This window comes from Triticum aestivum, chromosome 3A, assembly GCF_018294505.1.
Source record: "Triticum aestivum cultivar Chinese Spring chromosome 3A, IWGSC CS RefSeq v2.1, whole genome shotgun sequence".
NCBI lineage: Eukaryota > Viridiplantae > Streptophyta > Magnoliopsida > Poales > Poaceae > Triticum > Triticum aestivum.
Genome location: NC_057800.1, coordinates 516,846,566 through 516,863,215, shown reverse-complemented (window position 1 = coordinate 516,863,215; position 16,650 = coordinate 516,846,566). Strand labels below are relative to the sequence as shown.

At 43.1% G+C, this 16,650-nt stretch overlaps 1 long non-coding RNA gene across 1 annotated transcript; it reads left to right on the top strand.

Moving 5' to 3' along the window:
• Positions 1 to 8,003: 8,003 nt before the first annotated feature.
• On the top strand, positions 8,004 to 10,470 carry LOC123061947 (uncharacterized). The gene is made up of 3 exons (XR_006429417.1): positions 8,004 to 8,630; positions 8,722 to 8,766; positions 8,851 to 10,470. It is a non-coding gene; the product is annotated as an uncharacterized lncRNA (long non-coding RNA).
• The last annotated feature ends 6,180 nt before the right edge of the window (positions 10,471 to 16,650 follow it).

Sequence of the window (16,650 nt, the reverse complement as noted above, 5' to 3'; positions counted from 1 at the left end):
GTCAGAGGAGGGTCAAGGCCAGCATCCAAGATTAGGGGGGATGATCGGAACCAACCGCTGGCCTAGCCTTTAGGGAAGCACAGGGAAAGAGGGAGTCCCATCTATTACAAACAAAGGCCCAGTCCAGCACCGATCGGACAGGATTCAGTTGATGGTTAGACCAGGTGAACTGAGCCCCCACCCTAGGGAGCTCGCAAATCACATAGTTGCTAATAAAATCATTGAAAGCACTGGTGAGAGGCCACGAGAAATTAAGATTATTTTTATCAGCTGGAGAGTGCAAGAGGTTAAAGTCTCCACCAAGTACAATAGAAATCGTACAAGATTCAAGCTTGTTTGATAATTCATCAAGAAAGATCGAAGACAAAGAATGATCAGCAGGGCCATACACAACCGTAAATTCTCATAAAGTGTTAAGTTGCCGGTGGTGTACCACAACACTTGCCCAAAAATACCAGAGTTGAAGCTAACAAACTCAAACAAGTCCCATTTAGTGTAGGATCGAAAGTATGTCTAGAGGGGGGGGGGTGATTAGACTACTTGACCAAATAAAAACTTAACCTTTTCCCAATTTTAGTTCTTGGCAGATTTTAGCTATTGTAGGACAAGTCAAGCAATCATCACACAATTCAAGCAAGCATGCAAAGAGTATATTGGCAGCGGAAAGTAAAGCATGCAACTTGCAAGAATGTAAAGGGAAGGGTTTGGAGAATTCAAACGCAATTGGAGACACGGATGTTTTTCCCGTGGTTCGGATAGGTGGTGCTATCCTAAATCCACGTTGATGGAGACTTCAACCCACGAAGGGTAACGATCGCGCGAGTCCACGGAGGGCTCCACCCACGAAGGGTCCACAAAGTAGCAACCTTGTCTATCCCACCATGGCCATCGCCCACGAAGGACTTGCCTCACTAGCGGTAGATCTTCACGAAGTAGGCGATCTCCTTGCCCTTACAAACTCCTTGGTTCAACTCCACAATATTGTCGGAGGCTCCCAAGTGACACCTAGCCAATCTAGGAGACACCACTCTCCAAGAAGTAACAAATGGTGTGTTGATGATGAACTCCTTGCTCTTATGCTTCAAATGATAGTCTCCCCAACACTCAACTATCTCTCATAGGATTTGGATTTTGTGGAAAGAAGGTTTGAGTGGAAAGCAACTTGGGGAAGGCTAGAGATCAAGATTCATATGGTAGGAATGGAATATCTTGGTCTCAACACATGAGTAGGTGGTTCTCGCTCAGAACATATGAGTTGGAATTGTGTATGTGTTCTGATGGCTCTCTCCATGAATGAAGAGGAGGTGGAGGGGTATATATAGCCTCCACACAAAATCCAACCGTTACACACAGTTTTCCAATCTCGGTGGGACCGAATCAGCAAACTCGGTCGGACCGAAAAGGTAAACCTAGTGACCGTTAGAGATTTTCGGTGGGACTGACATGCAACTCGGTAGGACCGATATGGTTAGGGTTTGGGCATAACGTAATCTCGGTGAGACCGATTACACAAACTCGGTGAGACCGAGTTTGGTAATAAGCTAACTAGAGAGTTGGTCAGGTAAACTTGGTAGGACCGATTTGCTCTTTCGGTGAGACCGAAAAGTTACAAAAGGGAAACGGAGCGTTTACATTGCAATCTCGGTGGGACCGATTCACTCTTTCTGTGAGACCGAAAAGTTATGAAGGGGAAACAGAGAGTTTGCAATCCCATCTCGGTGAGACCGAGATCCCTATCGGTAGAACCGAATTGCTAGGGTTTGGCAGTGGCTTATGACAAGTGAAATTCAGTGGCGTCGGATAGAAAGAATCGGTAGGACCGAGTTTGGCTTAGGGTTTAGGTCATATGTGGATATGGGAAAGTAGTTGAGGGTTTTGGAGCATATCACTAAGCACATGAAGCAAGAGGCTCATTAAGCAACACCTCATCCCTCCTTGATAGTATTGGCTTTTCCTAAAGACTCAATGTGATCTTGGATCACTAAAATATAAAATGAAGAGTCTTGAGCTTTTGAGCTTGAGCCAATCCTTTGTCCTTAGCATTTTGAGGGTTCCACTTTCACATCCATGCCATGCCAATCATTGAGCTTTCTTGAAATAGTCATCTTGGAATAGCATTAGCTCAATGAGCTATATGTTGTTATGAATTACCAAAACCACCTAGGGATAGTTGCACTTTCAATCTCCCCCTTTTTGGTAATTGATGACAACATATAGATCAAAGTTTCGACAAATGATAATAAGCATGAAATATATCATCGCTTTGAGAAATATGTGACAAGTAAGAGCTCCCCCTAAATTTGTGCATATTTAAAATTTGCTTTGGACTGCAAATGCACAAAGAGTTAGAGTCATGGGTTACTCTTCCATGTCACATACATCTTGGTGGAGCGCTTAAAATGATAAGAATGAAATACATGCACTCATCACCAAGAATAGTGAATGATCACATAAGATAGATAAGATGATAATATTAAGCAAACATTAAGTGTAGCTTATGATCAAACACATGGTCATCAATGTCTCACGAGCAATGACATAGTATCTCACATAAAAGCAAACAAAGTTCGAAAAACCACCAAATAAAACAAGAGGGAATAAAAGCAACACTAAAAGCAACACTCTCTCTCGAAGCCTATGATCTATACATTTTCTCCCCCTTTGGCAACAAGTTACCAAAAAGTTCCTAGAAAATGCAGAGTGCTAAGTCGACACTCAGGCTTGATCTTCAGATGGTGGTGGAGTCCGGAGCACTCCAAGGACGAAGCCTTCTGTAGACGTGGTCGGAGTCGAGGCTGAAGTGGACGCTGGAGCTGGTGGAACTGAGGCTATAGCTGGTGCAGACATGGTGGCTCTGGGGTCAGCAACTGGCACTGCAGACAACCTCGGACCTCGTGGCACTCTGGCAAAGGCATCAGTTGTAGTCTTGCCTCTCCTCTCCTGCATGTCATCCTGGAGCTGCTCCACTGCAGTCTGAATCTCTGTCACTTTGACATCCAAGTCATAGAACTTTTGTTCCATGATCCTCTCTAAGCTTGCCTGGTTCTGAGTCAGGGTGGCTAGTCCTTGCTCAATCCGTAGGGTGGATGCAATCAAGTAACCAAGCTGCTCTTGTTTGGTTTTCAGGAAATATTCAGATGCCTCCTCTTGAGTAGGCATATTGGCAGCTTTCTCCTTCCTCGCCTTCTCCTTCTTGGCTTGTGCTTGGGCAGATGCTGGCTCATTCTCAGTCATGACCACTTGATTATCTTCAAAGTCTGGACGGATGGGCAGGTGTTCCTTGTCCAATAAGTATATGCCCGTGCCCATCTTAGAGTTGATGAGCTCCTGAATCTGTGGGGCATATCCACAGCTCCTCTTCTGGTCTGCTGCTGTCCTCTTGATTGTTTCAATCATAAGGCTCATGACTTTGAATTTCTGTGGCACGTCAAAGATATGAAGCAAGTTGATCGTGTGGCCCCTGATCATCTTGTGATCTCCAGACTTGGGCAATAGGGTGTGCCTAAGAATCCAGTTGATGGTTGGCAGCCCTGACAGAAGATAGTGTACTGAGCCAAACTTGAACGTATCAAGTGCTTCATTTGGAATCTCCTTGTACATGTTTGACATTGAGTTGTGGTCCATCTTCTTCTTGGCATAAATGTCCAAGTCATCGTCATGCTCTTCTGGGGCATTAATCAGCTGAGCCCATTCAGCAACTGTAGACTGGTACCTCGTACCCTCTGACATCCATACAATCCTGCCATCTGGATAGAAATGGGCTCTGGAGTAGAACTGCATGATGAGTTCCTCGTTCCACTTCGTGAGCTTCTGCCCAACAAAGTCCTCTACTCCACATGCCTTGAAGCTGTCCTGCACTCTAGGGTAGTACTCTTCGTTGTCCTTGATGTATTGCCAATCAACCCATCTCATATCACAGACAATTGGCTTCTTGTCTAGCAGCACTGTCTCATAAAAGTCTTGCTGCTCCTTGGTGTGAAACCTGTAGTCAACTGCAGTCCTTCTCCTTGAAGCATACGGGTCTGCTTCTTTCCACTTCCGGAGCCCTGAATCTCTCCTGAGTTTCATATCCTCAGCCACAGGATGAGCATCGTTGTGTTCTGGGATCTTGGGCTTGAGCTTTCTAGGAACATTCTCTTCTTCTTCTTCTGCAGCTTCAGGCACTGGCGCCTTGTTCTTCTCAGTAGCTGGGATGCTTCTTGTGTTCCTCTTTGGCTTTGGCTTTGGAGCTGGCTTGGCCTTGGAAGCAGCTGCCCCTGTTCTTATGGCATCACCCATCAGCTTGGGTGCCATAGGTGCTGGTGCAGCTACCTCTTCTTCTTCCTCCTCATCTTCCATGATGGAAGCCTTGCCAAGCACTCTGGCTACAGTTTTCTTCACCCTTTCTTTCCTCTTCTTGCCTTCAGCAGCAACTGGCTCAATGGGAGTGGGCTTCTCAGTTGAAGCTCTGGCCTTTGACATAGGCTGCCTGCCTGCTGGCCTTTTGATCTTCATCCCTGGTTTTATGCCCTGTGCTGGCTCAACTCTCTTGGAAGTTGCTTCCTCTTCTGCCACATAATCCTCATCTTCTGAGTCTGAGGTTCTCTTCTTTCTCTGTCTTGTGGCAGCTTTAGGCAGATTGCTAGGGGTGCTCCCGCTGCCATCATCTGAGCAACTTGAGGGACTAGTGCCCTCACTCATCTGCACTTGCTGCTCTGACAAGTTCTGGCTATCACTTTGGTCTGACATGATGCAAACTCTGACTGCAGACCCTGTGAATAGGTTATAGATGAGATAGAGTGGTAAGCATCACAAAATGCAGAGATTTTTGCAAAAGAATAATTCAAAAACTTAGTTTTAGTTTCCCACTGAAAGCATCTCGGATCTACCAATTTCTAAACTCGATGATACCGAAGTAGTTTTGGCACCTAAACTAGTGAACTCGGTCAGACCGAGTCACAGTTCGGTGGCACCGAGACTGCTAGGGTTTCACAGAGTTCCAAAATTGGTCACACCGATAAGTAATTCTCGGTCAGACCGAGTCTCACTTGTGCAATGGCATAAGCCAAATCGGTGGGACCGAGTGTTTCAACTCGGTGGGTCCAAGATGGTTTCGGCGGAAACCTAACCCTAAAATTTTCGAATTAAACATAATCTACGAGTTCATTGACTGGATAGAAGTTTAACAAACGTGGCAAGAATCATGATGATCACAATGTGCTAAGAATCGGATTGGGGAATAGCACAAAGATCGAGTCCATACCCTAGTTCGGCGGACACTCGCTACGGCGGCAACGGCGGGGTTGATTTTCCGTTGACGGGGACGGAGACCAGCGACTGGAGGCGAGGAGACGATCCGGAGACCAAGTTGGCAGAGCAGGCTATCGCGCGGGCGAAGGGGTTCAGAGAAATTTCCAAATTTTTGCCCGTGACTATATATAGCCCGACCCTGTCGGTGTGACCGAGTGGAACAACTCGGTGGCACCGAGATGCAAAACTATATACAGTTGTTGCAACTCGGTGTGACCGAATGGTTCAAATCGGTTGCACCGAGATCAAAAACCTAGATCAACTTAATGATCTCGGTAGGACCGAAAGTAGGGTATCGGTCAGACCGAGAATCATAAAGAGGTTTTGGAAGTTTAAGTCTATGACGAATCGGGGACTCCGAGCGCTCCTCACACAGAGTGGTTCGAATCTGACTTGATCAAATTTTGTGATGTAGCATGAATAGAGTTTGAGATGAGAAAAGCATAGATAGCTAGAGGAGGTTCTTAGGCATTCTTGTCCATCCACTTGGCAAAAGGAAATAAAACCAAACAATCAAAACAACAAGTGGGTGTCCTCGAATGAGTAAAATATGCAACCAGCATGCTCACACAATAAGATGGCAAATGAAATATGTGACAAGGCATGCACAACCAATTCTAGCATCTATCAAGCAATTTGCGATGACAAGGTCATCTATATATGAGTATATTGACTTAGGAGTCAAGTGAGAACACTTGATCATAGGTCATACTCATCGTTTAAGCTCAAGTGGGGTTACCACTTTTACATAAAGCATTGTTGTGTTCACATCTTTAGAGTTGCTTTAGCTCAAGTCTTAGAGTAAAGCTCCCCCTAGATGTGATATCCCCCCTTAGAGGGATGAACTAACCTCGGTTTTGTCGATGATGACTTCATGTAGATGTTGAAGATGTGGATGCTCAATGTTGATTTAGATCACTTGGAGCTATCCATTTGAGTGAATTGCACTTTCAATACCTACATGGGTTAGTCCCACAAGGAATAAACAAGGATATCCATAGACATAGAGTGATGCACACACAAGATGATGTCCATGAAAACTTTTAGGTTACCTTGTCCCTTGTCTTACCAACAAGAGGGTTTGTGACTCCTTGAACTAGTGCAAGATGTGGAAGTTGATTGCACTTGTTCTTGCCAAAATGATAAGAGTGAAGTATGTTGGCGGAGTCACCCTCAAGAACTCTCTAGTTCTTCTTCTTTTGGATCCACACCATCTTGATGGGAATCCTTGGAGTTGTAGTCATACTTGATGAAGTGGAACTTGAAGTAGTCTTGGGAATCCACTTGACTAAGGTCTTAGGAGCTTCTTCAAATGCATCAATTTCCTCTTGAAGCTTGTCCTTGCCTTTTTGCTTGTAGTATTGTGGCGGAAGATCATCTTGAGCTTGTGTCCCCTTGAAAGAAGTATCATACTTCTCTTGTTGAGGAACAAACTTTGTCTTGGGGTATTGATCTTCTTCCCACTCAACTCCATTGGCATTGAACTTTCGTTTAAAACCAACACCTTGATTCTTCCGGTGCATTCCTTGCTTGCGCACAATTTCCTCGAATTGCTTACTCCCGGCAAGGCTTTTGTACACTCCTTTCTCTATAATTCCCTTCAATAAGCTATTTTCTTGCTCAAGTGTAACTTGGCTAAGAGAATCATTAGTGGAATCAAGAGAACTACTAGAAGCAACAATATTGGATTTAGCATGATCATTGTTACTGCTAGAGGAAGAATCTTTCTTGTTCTTGTTACTAGACTTGACTTGAGGCATGTAAGTGGATAAGAGTAAACGCTTGGCAATGTAAGAAGAACTTTTCTTGCGGAGATCATCATTGATTGCTTTTAAGAACACTACAACAAAATCGAGATACTTTGACGAAAATCCTCGTGACGATGGTGTCCAACGTCACACAAATTCCTAATGTGTGATGTTTCATAGGTGGCGTCACCGGTTACCACAAATCGGTGACCATAAGCGTCACTGGATTGCCTCGGCCATTCAGCACACCTGGCTATCAATTTCTATGACATTTTTGTAATTTCCCTGACTAACCTACTAGAGTCACCGAGTACTATGAATGTGTGAAGATCATTTTTTCATGTAACATATTGTAGTGGGACCCACCGTAGCTAGTTCATGGGTTATTGAGCGGTAGGACTCATGCGTCAGTGTTGCCGGTGTGACTCGGCATAGTTTTTTCAAATCTGTGGAGGACTGTAATTATTTTGTTCGATATAGTAATATAAATAGGTAGTGGCCATGGATATATTTATCATAATTATATTTTGTAATGAAAAACGTTATTTTGTTCTTTCTAATATAAATAGATAGTGGGCGTTTATGAGCTGATTTTGCTTATCTCCAAAATAAAAATGGAAATAAGGGAGTGAAGGGAAATAAGAAGAAAAAAATCAATAATCAAAATGAGAAAACTTCATTTTGCTTTTATATCTATATATGATATAATAATTAGTTAGTGGGTAGGCAAAAAAAACTTAAATTGGAATAGTTCATGAGCTAATGTTGTTTCATTTCTATCTCAAAGGTTAAAATGAAAATATGAGAGTCGATGAGAAATTTTTTATTCTTATCTTTTTTTCTGAGACAAACTTGTCTATAAACATGTAGTCGTCGGGCAACAAACTTGAAGCTAGCTACAGGAGTTTGAGACTATCTTATCTACAGAAGTTTGATCCGGCGAACACCATGATCTCCACCCACCTTTTAAACGGAAAACAATGCTGCTCCTAGAATTCAGCTACACGAGCCGGTCAGCCAATTAGGCGCTAGCTGCCACATTCTGTGCGTCGAAATAAAACCCTAGTCTAAAAAATCCCCAAATACACCCGTGCCCACTCCCACCTGACTCGGATCTCCTCTCACCGGCGGCGCCTCCAAGTCAGTCGCCGCCAGCAGCGCCACCCAAAATCCCTCCCCTCCTCTGCCCTCTGGTCCGCCGCGCCACCCTCTCTCTGTTCGATGCCACGTCCCCAGGCACCACTACACCGACACCAGCCTGCGACATTTGCCGTCTGGTTCGACCTCCATGCAACCTCCACCGCCACTTCTTGGATGGCTCAAGACCATCGCTCTCTCCATCTCCGGCGCCTTGCCCAGCTTCGTTTCTCACCTCGTGCCTCACCATGATCCGGCCGCTGCCTCACCCTCCCGCCACCATCAACTACTTGAAGATCAGCTTCGTCTGACGAACCAACAAGACAGCGGTGGTGGAGAGATCAGGTTTGGGAGAGGCAACCCGACGATGCAAAGAGGCCAGGGGATGAGTTGGAAACTCTTCAAGGAACCCGCGTGTAGCACCATCAGATCTGGTCCCCTTCCAACTATTTGATGGTAAAATTTCGCTGCTTACTTTTTTTCTTCTATAATTTCCTGATGTAACATTTGTGATCTGGAATTTGATTCTTCTAACGACCTACTTCAGATCACCTCTCCCTGGTTGCAGTTAATCTAGATGAGGAGTAAGAATGTAAGATCAATGTCATTCTTATTGGTTTATACTTCTATGGCCCTGCCTTTCTCTAAATTTCTACGATGAATAATTTCAACGCAGGTTTCCCTTTTATGCTGCAAGATCATTCAATCTCCAGCATGCTCAAGAACATCTAATGTGTGACTACACTCTGTGTCCAGAGTATTAACAATGAAACTGTATTAGGAATAGCCTTTTATTAGAAGCTATATGCACAAGAAATTAATATTCTATGATAATAGTTAATAAGTTAAACATATGTTGAGGGCTCCTATCATGGGCCATACCATGTCTTCTTAGTTGCTAGGTACTGTAAAATCTGTATATTAAAAGGTTTATTCAGATGCTAATACTGCTCGGTGAAAGAGAAAGTTATTATGTTAATTCTGTAATATTTTTTCTCCATGCGATCGCTTGTCAGTATATTGTTTCTCTTCTGTTTTATTCCACTATAATGCAGGTGCATTAAATATTAATTGACTGCTCACTGTAGGTAGTAGGTTAAGTTTGCAATATCAAGATAATCTTATCAGCCTTGCAATGTTGGTACAGTCTGAAGCTTAATCTTTTTACTACTTGCTTCTCCACTTCCTATTGTTTTACAGTCCAGTACTTGACAATTCCTTACCTGGTTGTGTATGCTTAACATTTAAGCTCATTGTCCTTTGCCCATAATTTGTATTTTTATTTGTTGTATTTAGAATGAGGAAGCATCAAGCATCGTACAACTGTAGTGCAAGTACACAAGTAGCTGTAGCTGCTGGAGAAGATGAGCAAGCACACAACAGATTCAAATACTGTAGTCTACTGTACTAGTACTAGTTGCTTATGGCACTTAGTTGCATCTAAGGTGATGAACGGCCAAATTCGTAGCATGTCTAAATCAATTCAGATATGAGAAAACACAGACTTAATAGGAATAAGGTGGCCTGCGATGGTCTGGTGGCGACCTTTAGAGTTTAGATATTAAATCATTCTGAGATTGTTCAATATTGAATGGATGCCACTCCTTACTAAAAACATTTTTGTGTTTGCTTTGCTAAGTACATTACTGATCTGTTTTTTATGGTTTTTTTATGATGTGTTGATCTAAACTTGTGTATTAACCAAAGCATCAAACAACTATACTTATGCAGCTAATTATGAAATATGTTAAGTAGCACAATACTTAAAAGTGCAGTGGGGATCCATGTAAATTATTTTGACCGACAACTTTTTATACCAGTTTGTGTCTTCTTGTTCTGCCAAACAAATTTATTGTTTTATCGCCCCATCTTCATGCCGCAAATCTAGCTAATAATGTACTCAGGTTCATAATTTCATAGATTGTAAGCTTCTTAGTGGCATTCTTATACCTTGTTATCTTGTATGTTTTCATCTCATTAAGATGTAACACACTGTTGTATTTCATTAATTTATATAGGCACCGGGAGGAGTTCAAGACAGAGCATGTGATTTGGCTGAAGCAACTCAGCAAGCAAATAATCCAAAGCTGATGGTGAATGAAGGCCATCTTTTGTGATAGAAAGATAGTTTGTAGAATCATACATTGCAATCATGAGAACAACACATATGGTCTTTTTAGTTATCTATAGATATCACTTATCGTCTTGTCTATTGTCAGGCCAAACTTGAGTCGGTGCTATTATTTATTGTCATTTCTATTTATGAGTATGATTTATATTTCATTTCAATTTATAATGTGATTTGGCTCTTTACTTATTTATATAATGTGATGTGAATTAAATATTTACTGTGGTATGCATTCGCAATATGGTGGATTTGATAGTTCATTGTAAATTATTAATAATAAATAAATAATTTTTGATGATGTCATCTTCATGAATAATGAATGTAGTGACGCTAGTAGGTGGATAATCTGCGCGGATGTTGTCTTGCATAAAGCCAGTGACGTTGCTCTGTCATTGAATATGGTACAGTATGGCCCCTCTTCTCCTAACATGTGACATTAATCGATCGTCATAGAAGTAGAAAGTTGTTGACGTTCTAGAAAACGTCACCGAAGGTCCCAATTTCGGTGACATTTTTTTGAGCGCGCCGTCACTAGGAGTAATCTGTGACGAGGATTCCATGACGATGCTTGTGACGGCCATAAAACGTCACTCAGGAGTAATTTGTGACGTTATTAGCCATTCGATGACATTTTTTGCCTCGTCACAGTAGGCCCGATCTCTTGTAGTGGAACTCATGCTCTTGCTCAAGATTGAGCTTTTCAAAGCGTAATTTCTCATGAGCTCTTAAAAGTTCTCGATGATCTTCGAAGATAGTTTCATGAGCTAACTTAAGAGTGTTTAGTTCTTTAGTTAGAGCCTCAATCTTCTCCTTATCATTGTCATTCGTTTTATCTTGATTAGCATGATTAATTGATGTTTTATCATAGTATTCATCACTAGAGTTGTCAACAAGCAAATCATCACCTAACAAGTCATCTTCATCACTATTGAAATCAACATACTAGGGGTGTGTTACCTTAGGACCTTTGGCCATGAAGCATCTTCCAATTCCTTCATTTGGTGAGTCAAATATGTCGTAGGAGTTGGTTGACACAAGTGCTAGACCGGCAACACCTTCATCTTGAGTATCTTCGGAGTCAGAGTGATAACTTCTCTCGGAGTGGCTGTCGGAGTCGGAGCCGGATACCCATTCACCAACATGAGCTTGATGTCTTCGTTTTGTGTAGCTCCTTGATGATTTTTCCTTCCTTTCCGAATCCTTGCTTCTCCGTGAGTATCTTCGTTCATAACGATCATCTCTACTCCTTCTCTCTCTTGGTGGTGATTCTTTGCTTCTTCTTTTTGGAGAATCTTCTCTTCTCTTGTAGGGAGCCGTACACTCATTGGAATAGTGTCCGGGTCTTCCACAACTGTAGCAGTTTCGCTCTCAACTAGAAGATCTTTTGTCATTGTAGGACCTTGACTTGAAGCTTCTATCTTTGCTTCTACTCTTGTAGAACTTGTTGAAGTTCTTCACCATTAAGCTCAATTCTTCATTGAAGTTTTGTTTCTCATTTGATGATGTAGGGGCTTCACATGAGGCTTTGTAGGCACCACTTGATTTGTTGTGAAGTTCCTCTTTATCCTTAAGTGACATCTCATGAGCAACAATTCTTCCAATCACCTCCGTTGGCTTGAGATCTTTGTAATTGGGCATCATTTGGATCAATGTGCACACGGTATCATATTTTCCATCCAAGGCTCTTAGAATCTTCTTGATGATGAATCTATCGGTCATCTCTTCACTTCCTAAGCCGGCAATCTCATTTGTGATGAGAGCAAGCCTAGAGTACATTTCAGCGACACCTTCACCATCCTTCATTTTGAACTTGTCAAGTTGACTTTGAAGCTCATCCAACTTGGATTCCTTGACGGAGTCGGTACCTTCGTGCATATCAATCAAAGTGTCCCAAATTTCCTTTGCATTCTCAAGACGGCTGATTTTGTTGAATTCTTCGGGGCACAATCCGTTGAAGAGAATATCACAAGCTTGAGCATTGTATTGCAACATATTCAACTCATCCGCGGTAGCTTCACGGTTTGGTTCTTTCCCATCAAAGAAGTCACCTTGCAAACCAACACACACAATAGCCCAAACGGCGGGGTTATGTCCAAGAATATGCATTTTCATTTTATGCTTCCAACTAGCAAAATTAGTACCATCGAAGTAAGGACCTCTATGGTGATAATTTCCCTCGCTAGACGCCATACTCTCCTAGGTTGTGAACTGAGCCCCCACCCTAGGGAGCTCGCGAATCACACAGTTGCTAATAAAATCATTGAAAGCACTGGTGAGAGGCCACGAGAAATTAAGATTATTTTTATCAGCTGGAGAGTGCAAGAGGTTAAAGTCTCCACCAAGTACAATAGGAATCGTACAAGATTCAAGCTTGTTTGATAATTCATCAAGAAAGATCGAAGACAAAGAATGATCAGCACGGCCATACACAACCGTAAATTCTCATAAAGTGTTAAGTTGCCGGTGGTGTACCACAACACTTGCCCAAAAATACCAGAGTTGAAGCTAACAAACTCAAACAAGTCCCGTTTAGTGTAGGATCGAAAGTATGTCTAGAGGGGGGGGGTGATTAGACTACTTGACCAAATAAAAACTTAACCTTTTCCCAATTTTAGTTCTTGGCAGATTTTAGCTATTGTAGGACAAGTCAAGCAATTATCACACAATTCAAGCAAGCATGCAAAGAGTATATTGGCAGCGGAAAGTAAAGCATGCAACTTGCAAGAATGTAAAGGGAAGGGTTTGGAGAATTCAAACGCAATTGGAGACACGGATGTTTTTCCCGTGGTTCGGATAGGTGGTGCTATCCTACATCCATGTTGATGGAGACTTCAACCCACGAAGGGTAACGGTCGCGCGAGTCCACGGAGGGCTCCACCCACGAAGGGTCCACGAAGTAGCAACCTTGTCTATCCCACCATGGCCATCGCCCACGAAGGACTTGCCTCACTAGCGGTAGATCTTCACGAAGTAGGCGATCTCCTTGCCCTTACAAACTCCTTGGTTCAACTCCACAATCTTGTCGGAGGCTCCCAAGTGACACCTAGCCAATCTAGGATACACCACTCTCCAAGAAGTAACAAATGGTGTGTTGATGATGAACTCCTTGCTCTTATGCTTCAAATGATAGTCTCCCCAACACTCAACTCTCTCTCTCATAGGATTTGGATTTTGTGGAAAGAAGATTTGAGTGGAAAGCAACTTGGGGAAGGCTAGAGATCAAGATTCATATGGTAGGAATGGAATATCTTGGTCTCAACACATGAGTAGGTGGTTCTCTCTCAGAACATATGAGTTGGAATTGTGTATGTGTTCTGATGGCTCTCTCCACGAATGAAGAGGAGGTGGAGGGGTATATATAGCCTCCACACAAAATCCAACCGTTACACACAATTTTCCAATCTCAGTGGGACCAAATCAGCAAACTCGGTCGGACCGAAAAGGTAAACCTAGTGACCGTTAGAGATTTTTGGTGGGACTGACATGCAACTCGGTAGGACCGATATGGTTAGGGTTTGGGCATAACGTAATCTCGGTGAGACCGATTACACAAACTCGGTGAGACCGAGTTTGGTAATAAGCTAACCAGAGAGTTGGTCAGGTAAACTCGGTGGGACCGATTTGCTCTTTCGGTGAGACCGAAAAGTTACAAAAGGGAAACAGAGAGTTTACATTGCAATCTCGGTGGGACCGATTCGCTCTTTCGGTGAGACCGAAAAGTTACAAAGGGGAAACAGAGAGTTTGCAATCCCATCTCGGTGAGACCGAGATCCCTATCGGTAGAACCGAATTGCTAGGGTTTGGCAGTGGCTTATGACAAGTGAAACTCAGTGGCGCCGGATAGAAAGAATCGGTAGGACCGAGTTTGGCTTAGGGTTTAGGTCATATGTGGATATGGGAAAGTAGTTGAGGGTTTTGGAGCATATCACTAAGCAACACCTCATCCCTCCTTGATAGTATTGGCTTTTCCTAAAGACTCAATGCGATCTTGGATCACTAAAATATAAAATGAAGAGTCTTGAGCTTTTGAGCTTGAGCCAATCCTTTGTCCTTAGCATTTTGAGGGTTCCACTTTCACATCCATGCCGTGCCAATCATTGAGCTTTCCTGAAATAGTCATCTTGGAATAGCATTAGCTCAATGAGCTATATGTTGTTATGAATTACCAAAACCACCTAGGGATAGTTGCAATTTCATTTAGACCCAATAATAATTCCCTAGAGTGACCAGAAGCAAGAAGAAAGTGCCAATCAAATCTGTCCATGCTCGCTATCGAAGAAAGTTGAGAAGGAGAAAAAGAATCTTTAAAGGTTTCCACCAGCCCTAAAATATCAACATTCTCACCACGAACAACATTCCGGATCTGGTCTTGGTGCCCCCTAGCGGCGAAACCCCTAATGTTCCAAAACAAGGCTTTCATTTAAAGGAGAGATTCTTAATGCGGAGACTAGACCTGCAAGGGGCGACACATGTTTTAGAGCATTTGGTCGGGCCCCTTTTAGCTTTTGTGGTGGGATGAGGTGACTGGCCACAACATCTGTCAAGCCTCCCCCCTTGATCATCGACAGCGCTAGAAGAAGCATGGACCGTAGCCTCTTTTGCCCTAGCAATGGCGGCTTGTGCTATCTCATTAGCCCTAATAGCGGAAAGAAATTGGGAGGGGGAACCAAATCCAGGATCGACAGAAACACCCACATCCGATAAAATATGCAACAAATGATCATCCAAAAGTGAGGGGAGCCCTAGAAGAACCGGAGAGGAGGGAGGGGACACATGAGGCGGCATACCTGATGGAGGCAGATCCCGAGCTGCAGCACATAGCTCAGCACGCAGCACCATCGACTCGCTGGCGTCCCGCACGCATCGCCCCCTGCGAGCCATTGACGCGGGCGACCGAAGCACCGGAGAGCGCACAATCGAAGAAGCCAGATCCGGACCAGAACACGGCGACACACTAGTACATCGAGCTCCTAAACAAACGGTTTAAAACCCCTTTCCGCGACGGCATCTGGAACCGTCGCCAAGTGAGTGTGGGCGATAGGGGGATCCTTCCCACACGACCCAGAAACCGTCGGGGACATGCCCTCCTGGAACACACGTTCGGCAAAATGAAGTAGTGTGCGACTGGAGAGCGCTCAAATACGGAAATACGTACAGTAGAGCTAAAGAAAGTACAATTATACGGCGAAATTGTTTCCGGTCGCAATTACATCCCACGTAGTCAGTCCCCACTAAACGTTTCCGTTCGTATGTACATCCCACACAGTCGCTCGAAGGAAAACATTTCCATTCACAGGTACATGACACACAATTTTTCCCGTTAAACCACTTGCGTTATTGAATATATCACACACAGTCTGTGGAAGAAACTATATCGCAAAGGCTGTCCATCACACATAGTTTTCATGTGGTAAACTTTTGCGCAAGGTGGCCTAACACAAACAGTTTTCAAGAGAAAGTCGTGTGTGATTGTTCATTGATCCAACACACTTTATTCCTAGAAACTGTGTGCGTTGCCTGAGGTCATCGCTCATGGTATTTTTTAACAGCCGTTTGCAATAGCAAAACCCAATTAGTAGGCTAATTCACCACTAGCAGGCTAATTATCCGATTATTCATAATCCATTTATAAATCTGATTGACAGTTCATATTAAGCACACAATATATTTCATTTTCATAATTGAAATACATCAGAGTACAACATCATATAGCTTCAGCACTCAGCTACCCCATTACACAACTACACCAGGACCAAGTTTCACATGCAACATCTATAACCTTTCGAAATTAGCATCATAGACGGTACATAGACAGATGTATCTCATCTGGAAAACTGCTAAAGCAGAAGGCGAATATTGAGCCTTCATTGATGTTGAAGGTCTTTGTAACTTTAGGCCAGTGCCTGTGGATGATTGACCGTCCATCCTTCGTCCTCTTCAGGAACACTTCAATATTGAACCGTGGGTGTTGTATGAATACCTTCCTCGCCTCCTGACCATACAGGTGGTTTGAGAGGTAATCATCAGTGAACTGCTTTGGAAAGGCCTGAAAACAAGGATGTGCATAAATATCTTCTCTATATTGGAAATGGGGCAAAGGAATAAAAAAGGCAAGGTATAATAGTTGGTACCATCCTATAGTGAATTGATGTGTTCTTCATTGTGCAGACAAAGATCTTGTTGTTTTTTGTTGCTAATTTCTTAATTCTAACAATCTTTCTGAGTTTCTTGACTTGACTGATATTCATGGACAAGTCATTTCCCCATATGCAAAAGGGTCGAACAGTGGGTCAAAACCTCTGATAGCAGGACCTACATGTGCAAGACCAAATTGTTAAAAACCTAAAT